Below are 15,828 nucleotides of genomic sequence, written 5' to 3' on the forward strand. Positions count from 1 at the left end.
GTTTTGGAGATAAGACTATTAAAGCCTAATAGCAGACTGTGGTTTGTCCAAGATATCACAGTTAGCAACTAACTGACCCAGAATTAGACCTGCATAGTTCAATGTCATATCCACTATTTCCTATCAACTTTTACATCTCTGAGATGTAAAAATAGTCTTAAGTAGTCTTTCTGGGTCATTTAGAGCTGTAGAAAGTATAGCTGACTATTGTTCTCTTTTAATACTTACAAGAAATTTCTTTTGCTTCCAAACTAAAGTTTGACTTAATGTTTACTCCTTGAATGAAGCTTTCGCAGATACGCTCTGTTGACTTCAGTGATTTCCCAGAAAAAGCAAAATAGTTCCTCAGTAACTAATATTATATTCTTTAGAAGTATTCTCTTATTGCACTTTGTAGCCCACTGGTAAGATGAGTTGGTAGCAAAGATCTCTGCCCTTACTTTTGGGAAGTACTCAGTGAGCTCATAGAGGGACCGTTACCTAACTGATACGTACCGTTTCCTATAACGTGTCATTTGGAGAGCCCTCAGATCAGGAAGTGGGAGGGAAAAGAGAGAAATGGAACCAGAGCAACTATTAAATAGGAGCCTCCTATGTGCCAGGTAGGCCATCCTAAAACATTGGTTTTCTTTTTTAATTCCTAAAACTCTGTGAGCTATGTTTTTTCCTGTCTTGCTGATGAGGATGCTGAAGTTTTTCCTCAGAGAGATTAAGTGGCTTGACCAAGGTCATGTAGCTCATTTGTTTTTTTTTTTAAATTCATTTTTACTGTGATATATTCACATGCCATGCACAACTGTATAATGGTACTGTAAACAATTGAATGTATGCTTTGTTTTGCATGACTGCATGGCATGTAGCCCATTTGTAAAGGAGCCAGGTTTCAGTACCAGGATTGGCTGTACTCTCTAGATGTGGGAAGGATCAGGTAAGACTTATTAGACAACTAATAAATTAAAAAAAAATTTTGTTAGGCAAAGCATCATGTTCAGTGCTGAATGAAATGGGGTTCTTGCCTTCAAGGGAGATGAAATGTGTACTAGAATTACCAAAGTTCAAAGGAGAGGGGGATTACTTCTAGCAAGAAAGATTAAGGAAGACCTCATCAAAGAGTTGGCATTTCTGAAGAGCCTTGAGGGATAGTAGGAGTTATTCATGAGGAGATATGGAAAAAAGGAGCACAAGCAAAGATATGGAGACAGACTGGAATAGGTAGGAGAAATGGTGTGCTGTTAGGCTTGGCTAGAGTTCTGAATTCTTGAAAGGAAATTATGAGACAGAAACCTATGAAGGAGTTTGGGGCCAGACTGAGGGCCTTATTTGGCAGACTCAGGCATTTAAGCCTTTGAGTGGCTATTGAAGGTTTTTGAAGTAGGGAATGACTTGATCAGGTAAATATAATCTCACAGCAGAGAGCAGGGTGTTTGGAATTGAGAGAGGGCAGGTGGAGAAGCTAATCTAACAGTCCAGGTGGGGATTATGAGAATCTAGATGAGGGCAATGGAAGTGAGAGGGAAGAAGAAAAACTATGCACAGATGTTATGGAAATAGAATTGAGAGGATTTCTCAGCGGAGATGGTGGGGGTGACATAGATAATACTAAGACGACTAGGAGTTTGGTGGTGCCTTTCACAGAATTGAGAGGCAATACTGAAAGAGAAATTGTTTTGGATGGGACACTATTAAATTCAGTTTTGAAAACACATATTGAGTTTAAGTGGGATATGGGTGGATGCATTCTGGAAATACAGGACTGGAGACCAGAAAAGAGATGAGTTAGTGTCGTGGGTGTAGATTTGGGAGTCTTTTATTTTGGGATGATTACTTAGAAGCATTAGACTGAAAGAGCTCGCCATGGGAGAGAGGATAGAAGAAAAGGGAAGGAACCCAATGACAACTCCTTGGGAAACACTTGAATCAGGGTGTGGGAAGAAGATCAAGTGTCGGAGGAGCAAGAGAACTAGGGCAGAACTATGCCTCAGGAGCCATCAGAGAAGAGATTTTTCCCAAAGAAATAAAGGCTTAACGTTGACACACTGCAGAGAGGCGCCCCTAGCTGGGTATTGAGAAAAGGCCTTGGCTTCTTTACAAATTTTTTGGAATCATTTTGGTAGGTTGGTGACTTTGGCATAAAGAAGTTTATCGAGAAGCAAACATTTGAGGACTACTAGTAAGTCACTTCTGGTTTGTGGAGAAAGAAAAGCTGGAATGTGCTCTGTATTTGAATGGCAGAAGTTCTCTGGTGTTAAGAGATAGAGACCCAGCATAGGGATTTATTGTTTTACGTAGAACTCTTAAGGGTCTAGAGCTGAAGTTGGCTTTAGTTGGTAGTAGATCTAGGAGTTTAAAAGTTATCATTAGTTTTCTCATGTTCTCCATTTTTTAGCTTCTGTTGTCTTTAATTTTGTGTTTTGGCTTCTTTCTTTTCTGTTGCAAATAGACTGTCTCCACATAGGGGAAATATAAACTTTAGTAGCCCCAAGTATACGTTTTTGCATCTTGAGATTAAAACAGAGATTAAAACAGAGATTTAAAGAGATTTAAATCAGGACTGATTCTCCAAACTTGCCCTGTATGCCTATCCTTGAACCAGTTACTCTGTTCAGGATGGTATGGTCCAACCTGGGCCATGCACTTATCCCCACTAGGACTACTTGGAGTGGAGAAGCCCCACAGAAACAGCAGAAAGAAGGAAGGAAGGCATGCTGGGTAAAAAGAAACCACAGTTATCACAGTTCACTAGAATCTAGTGACTAGATACACTGTATGATTGGGTCAATCTGAAATGAACAAAAAGACTGCTGAAGAATGGAAACTTCCCAGCTAAAACCTAGGTAAATAAATTTGTAGTAGCAGCAACTGACTTTGTAACTTTGTCCTAACATGCTTAACATCCCAGGAGTGAAAAGATGAAATGTGATGTACTCAGAATTTGGGTTTTCTAATTCAGGCTTTCATAGGAGGGATCAAGCCAGAGAATCAAGTGGTTTGTTGTTAGCATTTGACATGGAATTCAGAAAGTGTAGAGAAGCAACTGAAGGCAGAGTTTGCTGATTCATTTATTTGTATTAATCAAAGCTAATAATTTGTTCTTTGACTAAAAATATTAGTTACCGCAAATAAATGATGTGGTGATTTCTACTAGCATGGTTGAATTTTCCAGCAAGAAAAGAAGCTAAGTCATTTCTTTCATGTATTGTCCATTCTTAGACAAGCCATGCTTATTCAGTACAGTATTGTATGCTTTAGTACAACCTTTAATTCGAGAATGTGCTCATTGTTTTCCTGTATTAGTCTGTACTACATGTATACATCAAAAAAGCTTATGTTGGTAATACTAGAAGTGCTTGCATCACAGACATACTTGGCTTTATTAAAAAATGATCATAAAACTGATGGATGCTCAGTTTTTAAAATCTGGATGCATAGAAAAATATAAAGAAGAAAAGAAAGAAAATCACCCGTTATCTCACCACTGAGAAATAGCCATCATTATTATTTGATTGTATTTCCTTCCACACTTTTCTGGAATGCAATTTCTTTTTAAAATGGAATCTTACTATGTATACTATTTGTACTGTATTTTTAACATATTATAGTCTTTCCATATTAATAGATGTAGTTTTGATCTAACTTAATTAATATGTAGTATGTTTGCATTTGGATGCATCACATTTTATTTGACAATGACTTATTGATTGAGTTTTATTCACTCTGTTTTTTATTATAAATAGCAATTCTGGAAACATTCTTATCTTTCCTAAGTCTTTGTGTATTTAATACATTATCTTTAATTGTGCTGCTTTTACCATAGCTTGACATTCTCTCTTTTCCTAAAGTCCTGTATTAAGACTAGGTTGGACTGTATGTAACAGAAAACTCAAAATAACAGTGGCTTAAACATATGAGGGTTTAATAATAATAATAATTATATATGTATATATATAATGAAATTTGAAGCTTGGCACCCTGGAGCTACAATGGTGTTTCACAAAGGGATGCAGGCCCCGATGTTCTCCTTTGCAGTTCTTTATGTATAGCTTCTATCACTCATCATGACCAAATTCTCAGCAGCAGGATGAAAGGGGAAAGAGAGAGGGGAATATTTCCCGGTAACCAGCTTCCTTTAAGAAGCCATCTTGGACATACTACATAGTACTTCTGCTCACGTTTCACTGACTATAATGTGGTCACATGGGCATACTTAGTAAGAGGGGATGCTGGGGAATGGGACTTTTGAATTGGGCATATTATATTGTCTGGAATAAAATCAGGATTCTACTATAAGTAAGAAGGGAAGAATGGTTATTAGTTAGGTAATTAGGGTACTTTTAACTTCAAGTAATAAAACTTCATGGTAGATCAAGAGAAAAAAGAGGTCCATCCCTTCCCCCTTTTGGAAGAAAGTTATCTTTCCCAGAAGCACCTAACAGACTTCCTTTTACTTCATTGACAAGAACCGGAGTCATGGGCTCTACCCCAAAATCAATCACTGGCAAGAGGAATGGGTTCAGCATGATTGTTTAAGACCAGTTGGAATTTATTTGTGGAGTTGAGTCATATCAGGGAGGGGATACTTGAACCAACCTGGACTGTGCCGGGAAGGCATGAATGGGTGTGGTCGAACAACAATTTCTGCCACATTTCCTCTCTATACTATTCAAACCTTACGTATATTTTACAGTCCATTTCAACCCTTTTCTGCCATCTGAAGCCTTCCTTGGTCTTCCCTTACGCAGCCTGCTTTGCACGCTCTCTCTGTTCCTCACCACTTAGCACTGGAGTGGTGTTATACTGTGTTCTCAGTGTGCCAATGTGTACTTGTCTTCTCAACTCTGCTGGATTTTCTCTAAGGGCAGGGCATATTGGCAAACTTCTCCTGTTTTGACCTTTGGTCACAATCACCACATTTTTCAACTTACAATTAAGGGAGTGGTTAAGATAAAGGATTTCTTCCCATTTGTAAATTTATTGACGTTAGAAGCCTTATCAGCCTATATCAGAATTAAATTCATTGAAGTTTTATTTAAGTGAATGATCCATATTTTAAAAAAGTGAAATGAGAAATGTCCTGGGAAGACTCATATTTACTTTGCCATACCTATGGTGCTTGGCCTATAGTAGAAGCTCAGTGTCAGTTGATGTTAGTTATAAATTTTTCTAAAGCTGTTACATATTATCTCCTCATATGGGTGGATATTGCAAGTGTTTATTGCAAAGGATAAATGAACTGGGCTGTCAGAATAGCTTTGCTCAGGAAATGCAACCACAGCCAGAATTTTTATTAATTTACCTTTAAAATAAACTCTGCTATGGGTTACTATAGGAGGAAGTAGGACATACAAGGCTAATTGGGAACAACATTAACATTTTAAGTTATTTTGTGCATTAAATTCCTTGATGTTAAACTGAATATAATAATTTCCCCCTTCTGTGTGAAGGAAGACTACTTAAAAGACCTTGGGAATTTCCATAAGAAGAGTTATTAATGTGTGCGTGGTCTTAAAACATATTTGCATTTTACATATACTTACATATAAGTCATATGAAGATGCAGAAGTCTTCCCTGATATGAAAAGAAATAGGGCAAAACATTGTTAGTTGACATAGGACTCCCTGATATATACTGTATGGGATGAGGTTTAACCCCCATAGAAAGAAAGTCCAAGGGGAACTATAAAGGATTTATGTAGTTGTTAGCTCTCATTTCCCACTAAGAACATGATCACATCCTTTGGTCCTCTTGAAGACGTGTTTATAAAGTAACGCAAGACAACATTGTTCTTTTATTTCTAGGATTTACATTGTTTAGCTGTGCTGTAGGACCTTAGGTAAAACACATAGGGAAAAGAAATTCACTTTCCTCATCTGTTAAAAAAATAAATGGGGGTGGGGGGTGTTGGAACAAGCTTGTCTGGCCCACTACACAGGGTTGTTTTAAGGGTCAATATAGTAGAATAATGAATATGAAAAGTGCTACATAAAAGTTAGTTTTTATTAATGTGTACTAATACCAATTATCCCTCAATAGGAAATAGTACATATAGGTCTTTAGTTTTCATAGGCTCCAGCTCATTCTGAGTACATTACTGGGGCCTTAAAGTATAAATAAATATATGATTAAGGATTTATAAAAGGTGTTTATTGTAATGCAGATGCCAAAATTTTGGATCCTGATGATTTCAAATCATATTTAGTAAGAGAAGAGAATGCCACTTATTTCGTGTCCAGTATTTTCCAGAGGCCATATTTTCCCAGTTCAGTTTGGACATAGAAATGCCTTCTCTGAAGACAGTGTCATGGGCTGCTGGCTGGACCTATTGTACGCTGCATGTATCACAACACTGCACTGATCCTTTCACTTGAGGCAGCCTGGATGGGTTTGGGTACCATCTGTGATGGGTCACAGGCATGGCTTCAAATGAAGCTCTGTTGGGTGGGGAAACGTAGGTATAGAAAGAAGTTGTGAGAGAGGATAGAAGACCTTGCTGAGGGGTAGATAAACATAGATCAGAAGAAGGGAAGGGTGTCAGTCAGGAGTTGACAATAGCACAATGTCTGGCTGTCTGGTAACCATTTCTGTAAAATGAAGGTAAGCATGAGACTGGATGGGAGGCTGTGGCCACTCTCCTTTGCCTTTTGTGGCCCTTTGCCACCTATTCCTCATTCTTGTCAGATAAACTGCTTTTCGTAAATCTCTCTGTTCGAATGCAGTGTGTGCCCGTGCCTTGCGTCTGCAGTTGCTATTGCTGCTGATTGCCTCCCTCTGCTTGCTCACCCCATGTCTCCTCACAACAGCTGCTGCTAGAGGCCGCTGACATGCCCCCCACCCTGCCCCCCTACATGTATCTGTCCAGTGTATATATTGTATTCCTTACTCTGCTAATTCTTGGCTAGAATTCCAGCCAAATGGCTACAGTTGCTGTAATAGACCAGAACAACCTTAAATCCAGGCATTTCTCAGGGAAACACCACCAATTGGTTTATTCCCTATTTTCACACTTGCCTCTTTGGTTTCTTTATGTGCTTCCCAAGTAAAGAAATCCCATTCTAGTTCAGGGCATTTCATGGAGGGATAGCCCCTCTGGTCCAGATTACTTTCTGAAATATGGCCTGCTCATTTATACACACTCTGACCAGTGTCCCATGTTTAACCAGCCCTGTTCCTGCTTTCTTCCTTGTGGGAGGGAGGGCAGATAGAATATTTCATCTAGCGTAAGCACTAAGAGGGGAGGATATAATTGAACACTCTAGCCTCCCGAAAAGCTTCCCCTGGAAGGAATCCCCTAATGTAAATCCATGGTCCTTATAAAAAAATAAATGCACACAAAACAGATTCATAAATACATTTCACACTGTGCCACTTACATCCTGTTTCCTGGAAGGGTTCCAAATCGAGGGAGAGATTGAAAGTCTAATGGAGTATTGCTTCCATCTCCTCCTCCCATTCTCTGGTGCTCCTTTTCTGTCTTTTTTCTCCACTTCTGGGATGGTTGTAACTTGCAGAATAAATAGGAGTTGCCTTGAGGTAGGCCATGTCCCCATTTGAAGTCCTGCTAGACTTGTTTTAATTCTGTGATCGTGTGCTCATGGAGTGTCAAGATAAGGCTGTTGACCAGTGGGCTGGTGTTCCTGTGTTTAAAGGGTGCCTCGTCCTTCCACCTTCTGTAAGAAAATATACTCCCCCAAAACAAAAAAAAATTGCCATAGCACTTGATATTCTAAAACCTAGCCAAGTAGTTCTTTCTTGCTTAGGAGAGTGAAGGGGAGTGGGAGAGCAGAAATGAAACGAGAAGAAAACATGCAGAAAAGTGAAGATAATCATTAAGCTTTCCCACCCTTTAAGTAGCAGTGCTGTCTGTTTGAGGCTTAGCTGAGGCATTGTAGCAAATTCCAAATGTCTATTGTGAACAAGGTTCCATGCAAGGCAGGGAACACAAGGTAAAATGACCTAGTCCCTGCCCACAAGAGGCATATAATATAATTGAGGGAGATGAGACAAGTACATAATAACTAGAGGCAAAAATAAGGTGTGCCTAGTGAGAGAGCTTTGTCTAGGATATCTGTGGAATAGAAGGAAGGTGATATCGTAATGGGTTCATATTGGTGGTAGTATCCAGTTCGGACAGTTATGATGAATAAGGTTTCAGTTGGCAGAGACTGGAGTTGGGGGATTTCAGGCAAAGGAAATGGCATGAGCAAGAGTCAAGAGGTGGAAAAGCAAAGTTGTGTTTGGGCAGAGTAATCATGTAAGATACAAAGAACACCAGGGAATAAGATGGGAAATGAAGACAGGACTGAATGAAGGTCTGGCTATTTCAGCAGGGTAAAAAGAACCTTTAGAAAAAATGCTCAGACTTATAGTTTTTAAGATTTAGATCTGATGGTATTGTAATTAAGTGGGTTGAGTCAAGGAATTTTGTGGAAAAACATGGCAATAATCTGGGATTAAAAAGAGTGAGAGCCTAAACTCAGGTGACAGCAGAAAGAGTGGGAGAGTGGGTGGATTGAAACTTTGCCGACTGAGGCTTTCTATGGTCTTTGGAGACTGAGGAGATACACAGTGCAGAGGGGAAAGAAAGTGATGTCTGGAACTGTCAACCTTTAGTAAAGCAGAAAATTACACCATTTACACCCTTCCCTTCTCACCCTAATGATTCTTTTTTTTCTTTAGCACTTCATAGTCATTTTAAAATTAGTAAAAAAAATATTGTCATGGGACAAAAGAAAACATATTGGCAAATTAAGAAGGTTTTGTGGAGCCAGCCAGCAAGTCCCCATGAAGTGAGAAGCTGAGAAACCTCTTGGGCATAGGACAGCAATCCAGACCCAGACATAGAATAGGAAATAGTTGGTCTTTGCTGATAGAGGGACTTTGGTGACAACTTCTTTTTAGGGATAAGCCTCCTCTTTTTCTTGGGAGTTCCTTAACAAGCACAGGAGAAAGTGCTCTATATCCTAAGCCAAATCCCAGTGAGTTTAGGGCATGCGCTCCCCTTGACAGTCAGAGGCACCCCCACCCCCCACCCCCCAGCCCTTTCCTACTGGTTGTCTTTGGTTGTGGGAAGGATGCCCTGTTGCTCTGTTGGGAATTCCTTTGTTGTGGCAGTTCCAAACTCTGTGTGCCATAGTCCCTGTTGGTTTGCTCATATATGCTGGGTGAGAGCTGTTAACACTCTTACACGAGGCTAATGAGTTGCCCAAGTCACCTCTGCTCCACGTTGAAAGAGCTGTCTGCCACCTTTCTTCACTGGGAATCATTTCCCAACCTCCGTGTCACCCAAAGGCAGTGCAGTGCAGGAGGAAGTAGATTAGCTTTGGAGGCAGCCAGGGGAGAGCTGGAATGTCAGCTCCTACACTTACCAGCTGCGTGACTTATGCCAACTCACCTAACCTCTCAGGGCTGTTGTGATGAAAGGATTAAAATAAGAGACTATCTGTAAACCACCTATCACACACTGTGCCTGCAACTACTACACACCATGAGCTCATTTTATGGTAGACTTTTCCTCCTAAGATTTTGGAACGCTTTCCCTAACCCTGCTATTTATTCAGTTTGCTGTCTTCTGGACCTGAGCTTTTAGACACGAAGCATCTCCAGGTCTCCTATAAGAAATACTGTTTCATAAAATAAGCAAAATGTGAACAGGCTCTGGAGGGTGCAATTTTTGAAGCTGCAGAACCTTTACCAAGCTGCTATGTTTATTATTCATTAATATAGCAGCTTGGTAAACTTAGGTGGAAGCATTCCTAAAGGGTCTGAAGATATGTTTACTCTACTAAGAAACAAAATAATCAAAGTAGTGCATCATCACCATCCATCACATAGGAGTCATGTTTATTTCACCAGATAGTTGGCTTGTATTTCAGGATAAGCTACATGCAGAGAGTTTCATTTTGTCATTTACATTAGCAATAAGTAGTGGAGAAAGAGAAGATGCTATTTGAAGCTAGGGTACTTTAGTTTTTCTGTAGTTTATAAAGGGGTAGAGATTTGGAAAAAGAAAACAAATATTTTGGCTGAATGCGGTTAAGCACTCTTCATTGTCAACAAATAAAGATTTTCAGGTGTTCTGCATTTTGCCACTTCCTTCCTTCCTTTACAAAATGCTGTTTTTCATGATTCTAGCACCTCAGGCTGGACCCTCAAGGAAAGCCCATAGATTCAGGGACACTAAAAACTATTATTAAATACTAAGACTAAGACTCCTGTAGCAGCCACAAAGTCTAACATACAGACTTTTTTTTTTTTTTTTTTTTTTTGAGAATCTAGCTTTTTAACACTAGTCTTTCTGGCAGCTAGTCTAAAAACACAGTCACAGGACTCCTCAAGGCCCTAGGGGAAAGATGGCTATTGCTTCTTCTGGTCCTTAAGTAATTTGATCTTTTAAAATGTGACCTGTTAAACACTTTGCATTACAGCTATCAGCATTATCAATTGAATTTAATTAGTAAGCCCCTTGGAAAGGCTTGCACTAAGCTTGCCCCTAGGGTAGCCTATGGGATGCTATGGCTTTGGACGGTGAGCTTTTTTTAGGAGGAAATTTTGAGAAAGCAGCATGCTAATGAGTTGGCATGTTGGTAAGGTGGTAACAAGTGTGAGATGCATGCCCTGTGCTTAGAATTTGTGATTGGCCTATAAGACTAATATGCAAGAAACAGCCAGTAGAAGGTAGCCAGTGACTGAGTTTAATTATGAGCACTAAGAATTCAGATATGGGACAGGTCCATAAATACTGAAGTTTTCAAGGCAAATAGCATTGGAGTTTGATATTTAAGGGCTTGAAGTGCAGTTGTTAGGTTAAGCATTTAATCGATATGATGGTGGAGCTGACTAGTCTAGAACCAAGAAGATTTGCTGAGGAGACGTATTTTTAAATGGAAACATTGAGGAGTCCTTAAAACCATCTTCTTCAATCCCCCATTTTATATATGGTGAAGACTGGCAGATAATAGGACATGGGGCTGATGGCCCAAAGGAAGGTATCATGAACCCAGATTACGGCAAGCCTTGAAAGCCATGCTGGGGCATCTCATGTGAAAAACAAAGTACATGGTGAAAGGAGTTTTAAGGAAGAATTTAATTCAGGGGCATGAACCTTATGTGAAAGTAATGGTGTTATCTGGCAATCCAAAATTGTTATCCTTGCCATGGAGGAAATAATTTTATAAATTCACCCTTTTGATTGAACTCTCAAGTCACAAGGCAGAGATGGGCAGAATGGATAAAAAAGCAAGATCTGTGTACAAGATATTCAACTCAAATTCAAAGACACAAGTAGGTTGAAAGTGAAAGGATGGAAAAAATATTCCATGCAAATAGTAAGCAAAAGAGGGCGGGCATAGGTATACTAATAGCAAATAAAACATCAGAAATGTCCAAATTTGTTACAAGGGATAAAGAAGGACACTATATACTGATAAAGGGGTCAATTCAACAACAAGATGAAACAATTATAAATTATCTATGTACCAAACAACAACAGTGTCTCCAAATATATGAAGCAAATATTGACAGATTTGAAGGGAGAAATAGACAGTTCTACATTAAAAGTAGGAAACTTCAGTACATCATTTTCAATAAGAGAACATCTGGACAGAAGATCAATAAGGAAATAGAAGATGTAAATGATACTATAAACAACTGTTCCTAATAGACATGTATATAACATTTCATCCAATTACAGCAGACTGCACGTTCTCCTCTGGTGCCCTTGGGTTATTGTCCAGGATAGACTATATGTTACACCACAAAACAAGTCTCAATAAATTTAAAAATAATGAAATCATGCAGTGTATCTCCTCCAGCCACACTGGAATGAAGGAAGAAAGCAATAACGGAGGGAGAACCGGAGAACTCACAAATATGTGGAAATTAAACAACACACTCTTAAACAACTGTGGGTCAAAGAAGAAATCTTAAGGGAAATTAGGAAATATCTTGAGATGAATGAAAATGAAAACACAACATACCAAAACAGGAGATACAGCAACAGCAGTGCTGGAGAGGGAAATTTGTAGTTCTAAATACTTACATTAAAAAAGAAGAAAGATCTCAAATCAGAGACCTAGGTAACCACACCTAGAGGATCCAGAAGATGAAGAAACTAAACCCCAAGTGAGAAGAAGGAAAGAAATAACAAAGATTAGAGCAGAAAAAGAAACAGAGAATAAAAATAAGTAGAATCAATGAAACAAAAGTGGGTTCTTTGAAAAGATCAGTAAAATCAACAGACCTCTAGCTAGACTGACAACAAAAAAGAGGATACAAATAACTAAAATCAGAAATGAAAAGGGGGACTTTATACTGACGCACAGAAATAAAAAACAGAAGAAGAGGGTATAATGAAGAGTTTTTTTGTTGACAAATTAGATAACCTAGGTGAAATGGATAAATTCCTGGAAGCACACAAGCTACTTACACTGACTCAAGAAGAAATAGAAGATATCAACAGACCAAAAACAAGTAAAGAGATTGAATCATTAATAAAAAACCTCCTAACAGAGAAAAGACTGGGACCATTTGGTTTCACTGGTGAATTTTACCAAACGTTCCAAGAGAAATTACCACCAATTCTGTTCAGACTCTTCCAAAAGTCTAACTCGTTCTGTGAAGCCAGAATTTCCCTACTACCAAAGCCAGATAAAGATATCACAAGAAATTGTAGACTAATATCCCTTATGAATATTGATGCAGAAATCCTCAGTAAATTGCTAACAAACTGAATCCAACAGCACATTAAAACAATTATACCCATGATTAAGTGACACTTTTCCCAGGATGCAAGGGTAGTACATCATAAGAAAATCAATTAATGTAATATACCTAACAGAAAAATCATTATCGTCTTAATTGATGCAGAAAAGGCATTTTACAAAATCGAAAGCTAGGAATAGAAAGAAACATTCTTAACATGGTAAAAGGCATATATGAAAAATTGAAAAATCCACAGCTAACATCATTTTTAATGGTGAAGGACTGAAGGCTTTATCCCTGGGATCCAGAATAGGACAAGAATGCCCACTGTCACCAACACTATTCAACATTGTCGGAAGTTCTAGCTAGAGTAATTAGGCAAAAGAAAGAAAGAAAAGGCATCCAAATTGGAAAAGAAGAGGTAAAACTTTCCCTATTTGTTCCTATATATAGGAAATCCTGAAAATTACACAGCAAAGCTACTAGAACTAATACACAAATTCAGTAAAGTGGTGGAGTACAAGGTCAACAAGCAAAAATCAGTACTGTTTCTATACACTAGTAATGGACAATCTGAAGAGGAAATAATATAATTACATTTATGATAGTGACTGAAAGAATCAAATACCTAGGAATTAATTTAACCAAAGATATAAAGGACTTCTACATGGAAAACTACAAAACATTGCTGAAAGAAATTAAAGAAGAACTGAATAATTAGAAGGACATTTGGTGTTCCTGGATTGGAGGACTAAATATTGTTAAGATGTCAGTTCTGTCCAAAGTGATTTACAGATTCAACACAATCCCAATGAAAATTCTTTGCAGAAATAGCTAAACCAATCGTCAAATTCATACGGAAGGATAAGAGGGCCCCGAATAGCCAAAACCATCTTGAAAAGAGGACAAAGTTGGAGAATTTACACTTTCCAATCTTATAACTTATTACAAAATCACAGTAAGCACAACAGCATGGTACTGGCACCAAGACAGATATGTAGATCAATGGGATCAAATTGAGAGTTCAGAAAGAAACCCTCACATCTCTGGCCAATTGATTTTTTTTTTTTTAATGACCTAGATTTTTTATTTTTAGAAACAAAGCATCCATTTTTAAAGTTTATTCTTCTATTAAAATTTTTTTTATAATTCAATTTTATTGAGATATATTCACATACCATAGTCATACAAAGTGTACAATCAGTTGTTCACAGTACTGCCATATAGTTGTGTGTCCATCACCAAAATTAATTTTTGAACATTTTCATTACCACACACAAAAAAGTAATAAGAATAAAAATTAAAGGGAAAAAGAACAATTAAAGTAAAAAAGATCACTGGGTGTTTTGTTTTTTTTTTTTGCCCCCCATTTTCTACTCATCCATCCATACACTGGACAAAGGGGAGTGTGATCCACATGGCTTTCCCAATCACACTGTCATCCCTCATAAGCTACATTTTTATACAATCATCTTCAAGATTCAAGGGTTCTGGGTTGTAGTTTATAGTTTCAGGTATTTACTACTAGCTATTCCAATTCATTAGAACGTAAAAAGGGTTATCTATATTATGCGTAAGAGTGCCCACCAGAGTGACCTCTCGGCTCCTTTTGGAATCTCTCAGCCCCTGAAACTTATTTCATTTCATTTCACATCCCCCTTTTGGTCAAGAAGGTGTTCTCCACCCACAATGCCAGGTCCAGATTCCTCCCCGGGAGTCATATACCACATTGCCAGGGGTATTTACACCCCTGGGTGTCAGATCCCACATAGCGGGGAGAGCAGTGATTTCATCTGCCAAGTTGGCTTAGCAAGAGAGAGGGGGCCACATCTGAGCAACAAAGAGGTACTCAGGAGGAGACACTTAGGCACAATTATAAGCAAGCCTAGCCTCTCCTTTGCAGTAACAGTCTTCCCAAGGGCAAGTCCCGTGATTGAGGGCTCAGTCCATTAAACCACCAGTCCCCAATGTCTGTGAGAACATCAGCAACCATCAAGGTGGGGAAGCCCAACACCCCATGCATTCTCCCCCAGCAATGTTCATGTTAGTGGTAGCATATAATATTTCTCTTTTTGTGCCTGGCTTATTTTGCTCAGCATTATGTCTTCAAGGTTCATCCAAGTTGTCCTATATTTCACGACATCGTTCCTTCTTACTGCTGCATAGTATTCCATCGTGTGTATATACCACATTTTATTTATCCATTCATCTGTTGAAGGACATTTGGGTTGTTTCCATCTCTTGGCAGTTGTGAATAATGCTGCTATGAACATTGGCTTGCAGATATCTGTTCGCGTCACCGCTTTCACATCTTCTGGGTATATACCGAGAAGTGCAATTGCTGGATCGAAGGGTAACTCTATATCTGGTTTTCTAAGGAACTGGTCTGGCCAATTGATTTTTGACAAGGGTGCCAAGTCCACTCAATGGGGGAAAGAATAGTCTTTTCAACAAATGTGCTGAGAAAACCGGATTTCCATTTGGAGGTGCACCTCTACCTCACCCCATATACATACTCACCCCTTTGTTTTCTGAGCCCTCTGGTTATCTTCTCTCCTCGCCCCCCTCTTCCATACACAGGAATCTTACTCATTCACACTTTACTTTTAGGTAAGCATCATGTGTTGTCTTCTACAGGGATATTTGCATTTTAACTGGGACAAAACTTCAAGAGAAAATAGCATATCTAAATGTAGAGTTTCAGATATCAGTGGCTTAAATTTCCTTGTATCCCTAAAATCAGTGTATGTAAGTGGAACAGATTGGAAGAGTGTGAAAAGGATGTTGTGTTAGCGGAGTCATGAGGGTCCTGGTTATCTAGCACAATGCCTGGCACTTAGTAGGCTCTCGTATTTGTTAATTCAATGAATTAAACTTTTAGTGAATGAATGAGTTGATAAATAAGGCTCAGAGCTCCAGGGTGCTTACAGAGGGAAAAGGACAGATGAAAATAGACCTTTTAAGGGAGAAATTAATGACTGATAACTCTGTGATACCAAGACACCAGGGGAAGAGAACATTTTTTAAATATTATAGATACAGAATCTAGTGCTTGTACCACTGACAAACCAGGAGAATCCCTTGTTTAATTATAGGGCCACAGAGTTATCATTTTTAAGTGAATACTTGAA

At 38.7% G+C, this 15,828-nt stretch overlaps 1 protein-coding gene across 2 annotated transcripts in view; it reads left to right on the forward strand.

The window, feature by feature from the left end:
- The window catches only part of LGR4 (leucine rich repeat containing G protein-coupled receptor 4), a 107,853-nt gene that overhangs the window by 63,551 nt on the left and 28,474 nt on the right, over nt 1-15,828 (forward strand). The window lies entirely within an intron of this gene.

Source organism: Choloepus didactylus, chromosome 6 (assembly GCF_015220235.1).
Source record: "Choloepus didactylus isolate mChoDid1 chromosome 6, mChoDid1.pri, whole genome shotgun sequence".
In the NCBI taxonomy this organism is placed as follows: domain Eukaryota; kingdom Metazoa; phylum Chordata; class Mammalia; order Pilosa; family Megalonychidae; genus Choloepus; species Choloepus didactylus.